This window comes from Falco biarmicus, unplaced genomic scaffold (genome assembly GCF_023638135.1).
Source record: "Falco biarmicus isolate bFalBia1 unplaced genomic scaffold, bFalBia1.pri scaffold_27, whole genome shotgun sequence".
Lineage (NCBI taxonomy): Eukaryota > Metazoa > Chordata > Aves > Falconiformes > Falconidae > Falco > Falco biarmicus.
This window is the reverse complement of record NW_026611833.1, coordinates 2,265,036-2,273,566: the sequence shown is the minus strand read 5'-3', so window position 1 is coordinate 2,273,566 and position 8,531 is coordinate 2,265,036.

Genomic DNA, 8,531 nt, shown 5'->3' with positions numbered 1-8,531 from the left:
TCTCTCACCCAGGGGGCAGGCCCAAAAGGCATCTTTCAAATCTATTACGCTATACCAAGTATGTTTGGGGGATAGATGGCTCAGTAAAGTATAAGGATTTGCCACTACAGGGAGTTTAGTGATTGTTTGCTGATTGACAGCTCTCAGGTGCTGTACCATCCTGTATGACCCATCAGATTTCTTTACAGGGAGGATGGGTGGATTATGAGGTGACATACGTGGTTCTAAAGTTCCTTTTTCCAGACGTCTGTCAAGTACAAGTTTTAATCCCTTTCGACCCTCCACTGGTATAGGGTATTGTTTGACTCTAATGGGACAATGCGGATCTATTATTTGCACTTTTATGGGGCCCATTTCTATCTTTCCAGTTTCCCCCTCCTTACACCATACTGAAGGGTTAATGGCTTCTTCATCCTCTTGTGTTAAAGTGTGAAATTTAACCTGCAGTTTGTCCCCTTGACTCTGAATCCTCAAGTTTAGTTTCAAAATCAGATCCCTTCCTAGTAAGTTGTACTCCGCTTCAGGGAGCAAAAGTAAACCATTAAGACAATTTTTTTTCTCTGTTTCTACTTCTACATCTTTCAAGACAGGTACTTGAAAAGGTTCTCCTTTTGCCCCTACTACTGACATATAACTCTTCCCTTTTTCTATTCCTTTTGGAAGTTTTCTAATAGTGGATTTTTCAGCCCCTGTGTCCACTAAGAATAAAACTTCCTCCTTATGGGGACCGATTAATAATTTTATCAAGGGCTCTGTTGATGTTGAAGTCCCCAGAAGATATAGCCCCTGACACCTCTGTTCTTCTTTGAATACTTTCTCATCCTGTTCCCGCTTGCGACAGTTCTTCCGAACATGTCCCTTCTTATTGCAATAGTAACAGACAGGAATTGTGGATCTTTCTCGATAGGATTGTCCCCTGGGTGTTTTCTCTATTCCTTTTTCCCTTCTCTCTCCAGACGGGGTCTTATTTCTCTGGCTTTCTCTTACTGCTGCTACAAAGATTTTGGCTCTTGCTTTTTGTTTTTCCTCATCTCTCCTAACATATACTTTCTGTGCTTCCCTAAGTAACTTTTCTAATCCTCTCTCTTGCCAGTCTTCCAACTTTTCTAATTTCCTTCTTATGTCCCCCCAGGATCTAGCCACAAATTGTGATCTAAGGAGTGTGGTTCCGGCCACTGTACTCGGATCAATTCCAGAATGCATTTGTAGGCTTTTCCTTAATCTCTCCAACCATTCTGTTGGAGATTCATCTTTCCCTTGTTGTTCATTAAATGCTTTATTAATGTTTTGCCCTCGGGGAACCACTTCCCTTATTCCCTGTATGATTAATGTTCTCAAGTCCCTCATATTCTGTTTTCCTTGGGGTTGTTGATGATCCCGGTGGGGATCCACATTTGGCCATTTGTGGTCTCCCGGGGGTCCTGCCTGATTCTGTCTTTCCCAGATTCTCATTCCAGCTTGCCTAATCGTTCCCTTCTCCTCAGCAGTAAATAAGATCCCTAAAACGGACTGTATTTCTTCCCAAGTATAAGTATTGGGGCCTAGGAACTGGTCCAGTTTTTCAGCTGCTCCGAAGGGATCACCTAACAGGGTCCCCATTTCTTTCATCTGTAGTATTTAATGGGACTGCCACAAACCCGATGCCTCCCTGATTGCCTCCGAGGGGTACCTCTCGTAAGGGATACAGAGAAGCTCCCTCAGATACGGCAGTCCTACTTCTCATACGTGCAGCCGGGGGTCGATCTAATTCCGGTGCTGTTGGTGGTGGAGGCAGGGGCAACGGTGGTACTGGTGGAGATACCACGGCCACCGGAGGGGGAGCTGCCGCCGGGGGTGGATTGTTAAGATATGGAGGTGGTAGGTTATCTAATGGCTCCCATTTATCATCTTTTTCTCTTTCCTGTTTTTCTTCTTCTGCTTTTAGTGTAAGTATTGAGGCTGGAAAAGGACGTGAAGTCCTGATCCATAATCCTGCATAATCACTTTCCTCCTGACTAAAAGGTTCCTTTGAATTAACATGCATATTTAAGGCCTGGCAAATCCAGTCTTCAAAAGAACCGAAAACAGGCCAAAAGAGATGTGGTCTTATAGGCTCCTTTGGCCATTCTACCATACAATACTGGATCATTTTTAATTTACTTTTTCCTTTTATGGGGCCAACAATATGGAATTGTTGTTCCAATTTCTAATCATTATTGCTAATGGACTTTCTGGTGGTATGTCTGGCAATTTGCTCCCTTTCTCGTGGTCCCTGGTCTTCGATTTTGTCTGGCCCATCTAGGAATTTTACTGTGGCCATTCCTACAGCCCTTGGTTACCTTAGTAGGAGTGTCTTGCAGGGGGTTTAGGACCCACCACCCACCCACGAATCCTATAGGAATCGCTTTGGTCCTTCACCGGCCAAGTCCCTCGCGGGAGATTGGAACCGCGGTTAGAAGACCTCCACAATGGCTCTGGAACAAAGTTCTGTCTCAGTCACACTCTTACACACACAGGCAACCGAATCCCACCCAAGGGAACGATATGCGCCTTAAATACTTACGACTCTGTCTTCGTTCGGATCTTTGCACGCAGAATTACGGGCAACATATAGTGCTGCAGCCAGCAAGGGAGCTCATTGAAAAAATCAAATTCTTTGCTTGCCTTTATTCAGGTTCAGGATGGCGTTAGTCCCGACCTGACTCGAACAGGAGCCACCAAATGGTGGAGCGCCCCTCCTTGATCAAGTCAGAATTCAGGAACCAAAGCCATCCCGGATGAGCCCCCAGGTGTGAAAAGAACTTAGTCCCAAAATAGGATTACGATCAAAGTTTGCAATTTATTAAGCAAATAGAGGCAAGCAAACAGCGCTGGGTGCGCCGGGAGCCTCCGCTCCACCAAGACGCGCGCTGTACAAAGTTTATTTTTGGTTTATATTTCCTAAACTAAGACATATTCCTAGCTATTTCTAAGAAAGGGTCGGTTTATGTCAATGGGTCCTTGGAACAGGCGTGTACTTCGTGGCGCATGCTCTTTCTATCTCCGAGGGTCTTCTTAACCCCTGTCTGGCAGTCGGTGGATGAAGTCAGCAGTCTTCCTCGGCTCACCCTTAGGATGACCCTAGATTTTACGCGTGCGCCCTGTAAACTTCTCTTACTTAACACTCTGCTGTTAGCAGCTCAGCCTGCATATCAGGGTGTGTAACCAGATGTCCTTTTTAAGATACAGAAATGAGGTATGTAGCCAGATGTTCTTTGCAAGATACAGGAACTATAGACATTGATCACTCTGTTTTTCTTAAGCGTGTGGTTATACAAGGGTCTGTCAGACAGAAGGTTACATTTCATCCTGCGGTCCTAGCATTGTTCTATATCGACACGAATCAAATGCACACATTTCACACAGGGAAGTGGCTGTGATGAGGGAGAGCAATTTAGTGGGGCAGAAGGTTTTAGCCCAGCCGCAGGGTGGGAGCGGGCCAAACCAGGGGAAGTGATACAGGCTCCCCTGCGCCAGGCTGTGGGAAATGAAGGACCCATTACGGTGACGGTCCCGTTTTCAAGAACAGAGTTGAAGCATTGCAAAGCAACTGCAGGAAATTACCGAGACGACCCTAAGAAGGCGGCTGGTGTTTTTGAAATAATGATGGTTAAAACACAGGATGGTCCATGGCCGGAGCAGTGCGCTCCCCAGCCAGCTCTGGGAGCCGAGCGGGAACTCCCTGTGGGGCCGAGTGCTGCCCTGGGGGCTGGCAGGGGAGCCGGCACAGGGGCTTTTCCAGCTGGGACACGGGGGCACGGGCGAAGGGCCACAGTCACGCAGCCTCTCTCCTCGCCTTCTCTTGCAGACGGACAGCCCGGCGTGCAGGGGTGGCAATGCCCTCCATCAGGGTGAGGCGGGAGGAGACAGCCCGTCTGCCAGCAAGGCAGGCAGCAGCACCACAGAAGGTGCACGCAGCTCGGGCACCAGGAGCTGCCAGCACTTGCTGCAAGCTCCTGCCTCTGCCAGCAGCAGCCTCTGCAGCTTCTGCCCAGGGCAGGGGAAAGGCCAGCAGCACTGCAACCAGCAGACACCGACAGCTTGTCCCATCTACTCGGGGCATCCCTGGTGAGCAGGGGAAAGCCACCAGTGCGCAGAGCAGGAGGCATGCCCCACACAGCCCTGCAGCCAATGCCGCAGCTGGGAAGGAGACAAAGAGGTGCCTTTTGAGTACGGACCCGGACAAGGTTTTCACTGGGAGCCACCGACCCAGCCAGCAGACAGCGGCACAGTGGCATCGGGAACACAGGCTGGGTGCGGCGAAGATGGCAAGATCAGAGGAGGTCCGGGTGGCCCACAGTGGCAAGGCCCCTGCAGGTCAGCACGTGCCTGATCCTCATGCACGTAAAAGCACTGGTGCTGCTGGCAGGGTTTCTGTGCCAGCTTCCCTGGGCAGGAGGGATGTGGCTTCAGGGCAGCAGGGACAAGTGGAAGAGCGCCACCCCCAAAACACAGCTGTCTCTCATAAAGACCAAGTGCAAAGGCAAGTCGCTGCGGGAGCACCGAGAGGCTCTTAAGGAGCATGTGGCCATGCCGTCAGTGAAGACGGAGGATCAGATGGCCACCATCACCACAGCCAGCAGACACCAACAGCTTGACTCATCTACTCGGGGCATCCCTGGTGAGCAGGGGAAAGCCACCAGTGGGCAGAGCAGGAGCCATGCCCCACACAGCCCTGCAGCCAATGCCACAGCTGTCTCCCAGCCCACCCGCACCCGCTGCCTCCAGAACCAGCTGCAGCAGGAGATGGCACTGTCCACCCAACCCATCCTGCAGCGGTTCAAGCGCGAGCTGCCTGCCTCCCCCTGCACGGCCCAGCCCTAGGGCTCTCCTGGCCACCAGGGCCATCAGGGGACGCAGAGCTCCTGCTCCTCTGGCAGAAACAGGCCCCACACCTTGGCGGCCCTGCAGGAAAGACCAACAGAAAGCCACAGTGCTGGGCCACAAGCCACGTGCCAGGCTGTGAGAGGTGCTCAGCTCCGGGTGATGGAGCGGGAGGACTTGATGCCCTGGCAGCGCATACAGCCATCTCCTGGAGCAGAGCAGACGCCTGCAGCGTCTTCTGAAAGACCTGGAGAGGCAACAGAGTGCCCTTGAGATGGAGAGCCGCCTCCTGGGAAAGGACGGTTCTCCAAGAGCGTGCAAGGAGGCAGGGAGACTGCAGCAGAAGAATGCTCAACTAGCTGCCCTCACCTTGCGGCTGGGAGAGCGAGCCAGGCAGCTGCAGGTGACCATCCATCGCCTGGTCAATGCTCGCGGGCCACTGCCCATCCAGCGCTCCGCTGAGCAACTGTGCCCGCCATTGCTTCCTCAGGCGAGGGGTGGAGAAATGGGAGAGCCCAGCAGAGCTCTGCTGGCACGGGACAAGCGGCACGACTTGGCACAGAAGGCAGCTGAGGGGCTGGAGGCCCGAGCAGCTGCAGATGAAGAGGGATCCTCTGATGTGAGCACCCCGGGGCAAGCTTGTGAGGAGTTGCAGGTGCAGCTCGCCAAGGTGACAAATGAAAACACCCACCTGGCTGAAGAAAACGCTCGCCTGCGTGGGCAGATGGCTTTGACAGAACAGGTTCAGGCTGAAAATGCCAACCTGAAAGGGCAGCTAGCGCATCTGGCAGAGGAGCGAGACTCTGCCATCCAAGCAACCATCTGTCTTTTTACCCAACTGAAGCGGCCAAGCGCGAGCTGACAGCCATGAAGGACAGGGCAGAAAGGAGTCGACAGCTGGAGAGGGAACATGAGGAGACAAAGCTGGCCCACAGGGAGCACAGAGAAAATCCCTGCGAGCGTTTCCAGCCCCGCTGAAGGAACTGAGTGATCGGTTTGAGAAGCTAAAGAAATGCTGCCAGCAGCTGTTTCAGAAATTGGGACGGCTGGAAGGAGAAAGATCCAACAGCACCGTTTCCAAGCCGCAGCAGGCTAACCTGGGAGCAGACAAGGAGTCCGTCCTGCCGGAGGCTATGAGAAAACAACCGGCAGAGCTTCGAGCATTCATCGCTCGTTACAGCTATGATCCTTTCGATGGTCCCAACGAGCAGCCTGAGCTGGAGCTTCCGCTAGTTGCTGGGCAATACGTTTACATCTTTGGAGACACGGATGGAGACGTTGGTACATGGGAGAGCTGACCGACGGCACAAGGGGATTCATCCCCTCTAATCTCGTTGAGGAAGTTCCAGGTGACGGGCGACCTGATGACACCACAGTCTCCCCAGAGACAAGTGATTGGTGGCAGGGCATAGATGACGTCTGTCCTGTCTTCTCATAGAGCTTCTCATTAAACCTCTTTTAATGACCTCTCTGTGTAATCTCACTCCCTGTCCTGTTTGTCTGTGAGCTGAAGGGACTCTGTGCCTGCTATGGGGGACGTGGCGCGGGTGGACTGAGTGCCAGCTACTGGAGTCAACGCGAGGCCGTAGGCAGCTCTGGCTTGTGGTGCCAGCTACTGGTGTGCGTCCCAGTGCAGCCAGTGGAGTGAGAGGGGGTCCGAGTGCAGCTACCGGAGCCAGTGGGGATCTCAGCCATCAGGCACTAGGGGTGGGATTGGCGTGCGTCCTGAGAAACCACAGGGTATTTGCACTACAGTAGCATGTGCAGTAAAGAAAACTGGTCTTGCAGTTTGATCCAACGCTGCATCTGCAAACAAAACGAGGCGGAGGCATGAGGAACATGGATGGAAACCTCACCTGCCACACCAAAGTTACGCCACGGAAACTCTTCCCTTTTTGTCACCTGCCTCGGGTTTGGTAAATCTTTTGCCGAGTCTGAAGCAAAGGCCCATTGCCTCTTCTTCCTGTTTCTAACGGCTAACGTCTGGGTTTCACAGGCTGCTTTCTTGTGCGGCACCGCTTACACCCCAGAGTTGCCTTCATAAATGCATCCTTGTACTCGGAAAGGAAAATTGCCTGTCATGCCAGTCATACCGCTGTACTACCCTACCCGCAGGGCAACAGACCGCCCTGCTTGTAAGAGGATTTAATACAGGAAATAATCCTCCAGTATCTGGGTGTTTTAACAGTTCAATCACGTGCTCACAGTCTGACTGCTGACACAATCTAACAAGAAAAAATATTAAGGGGGCTAAATCTGTGTTTCAAAAAAAGTGGGGTTTCTCTTTCCCTTCCTGAGAAAACTTGCTCCCTCTACGTTTCTGCCCTGTCATTTCATCTAGCAGCTTCGAAGAAGGGTTTCCCGGCCAGCTATTTTGATGTCATGGTGAGCTCTGAGATGTTTGAGTTTGTTCCTTTCACGCCCCCAGAACTTGGAGTCCTGTGGCTACAACAGCATCTCTGCTGCTGTACAAAAGCAGGGCCCTTGCCAGGTCCTCACGATAACGCACTTGATGGGCAAGGTGAACACGTTATTTTACACAGCTTCAGAAATCTCACTGCATTGTTGCCTGCGAAAAGCCACTTTCCTTTTGGCATTTGAGACACCTTTGAACACTGACCATAGAGCCCTGTGGCAACCTCTAGGCCTGGGGGAAACCTGCATTAGGGAGGAAATAGGCATCTCCTCCTCCCCTTCAGCTTTGCGTGTTGTTCTGTAGAAGAAAGAGAGTTGCCTTATTGCCCCAGGGTGGGGTAGGGGAGCCCAGAGGCAGCGGTGCCTGAGCCTGGGACAGGGTTCTCCAGCCTGGAGGCCAAAGCTGTTGGTGGGACTCTTCCCTCCAGCCTCCTGCCTGGTCCCTGCAGGGGGCAGGGGACCCGTGCTGGGGCAGCAAACACTGCTGTAAAGCCTAAAGGTGTCCCCAGGGGCTGCTCTCAGCTCTGCCTGGGAGCTGCTGCCGTCAGATTCACCCACTAGCAAGCAATTCCTGGTGCAGGAGTGACAACTGTGTGGAGGAGAACAAGTCTGGGTGTCTAATACCAAGGTCTCCAACATCAGCTGAGCAGCGTTTATTTTAATGGTTTGGGTTTTTTTTTCTCCCCAGGAGTTTCCATTGTGCCCCAAAGCCATTTTCTGTCAGAAAAGGTGCAGGCACGTGCACGAGACACGGGTGTTTCTCTGTGTTGTAACTGGGAACAAAGGCGGCTTTTCTTTTCGTTCCAGCTCGAAGGGGAGCACAGAGCGTCAGCCCCAGGGAGGCAGCCCTGCTCCCTCGTCCTGGCTGTGGGTGTGAGCCCTTGCACGCTCCACCTCTGGAGGAAAGGCACTGAAGAAGAGCAGCCTGGGAGGGACCTCCCAGAGCCGGCTGGGGAGAGGGCTGGTCACCCCGCGGCCCATGGCGACTGCCGGGAGCAGCTCGGCGTGGCCAGTGGCCTCTGGGCACGGGCCTGCGGGCCTCCCCTGCGTTGCTGTAGGCGGGCACCGGAGCGTCCCCAGGCCTGGGCGCCCTGTGTGGGAGCCATGGCTGGGGACAAGGCCCCGGGCGGTGGCAGCCAGAGCTGCTGCACGCACACAGGACTGAGCTCTGCAGAGGCTGCTGGCACCGGGGGGATGTGGGAGGTGCGGGCTCGGGCCTGCTGGGGCCTCTGTGAGGGGCAAGCAGGGGCTGCCCCACGCCGGGCACAGCCGCG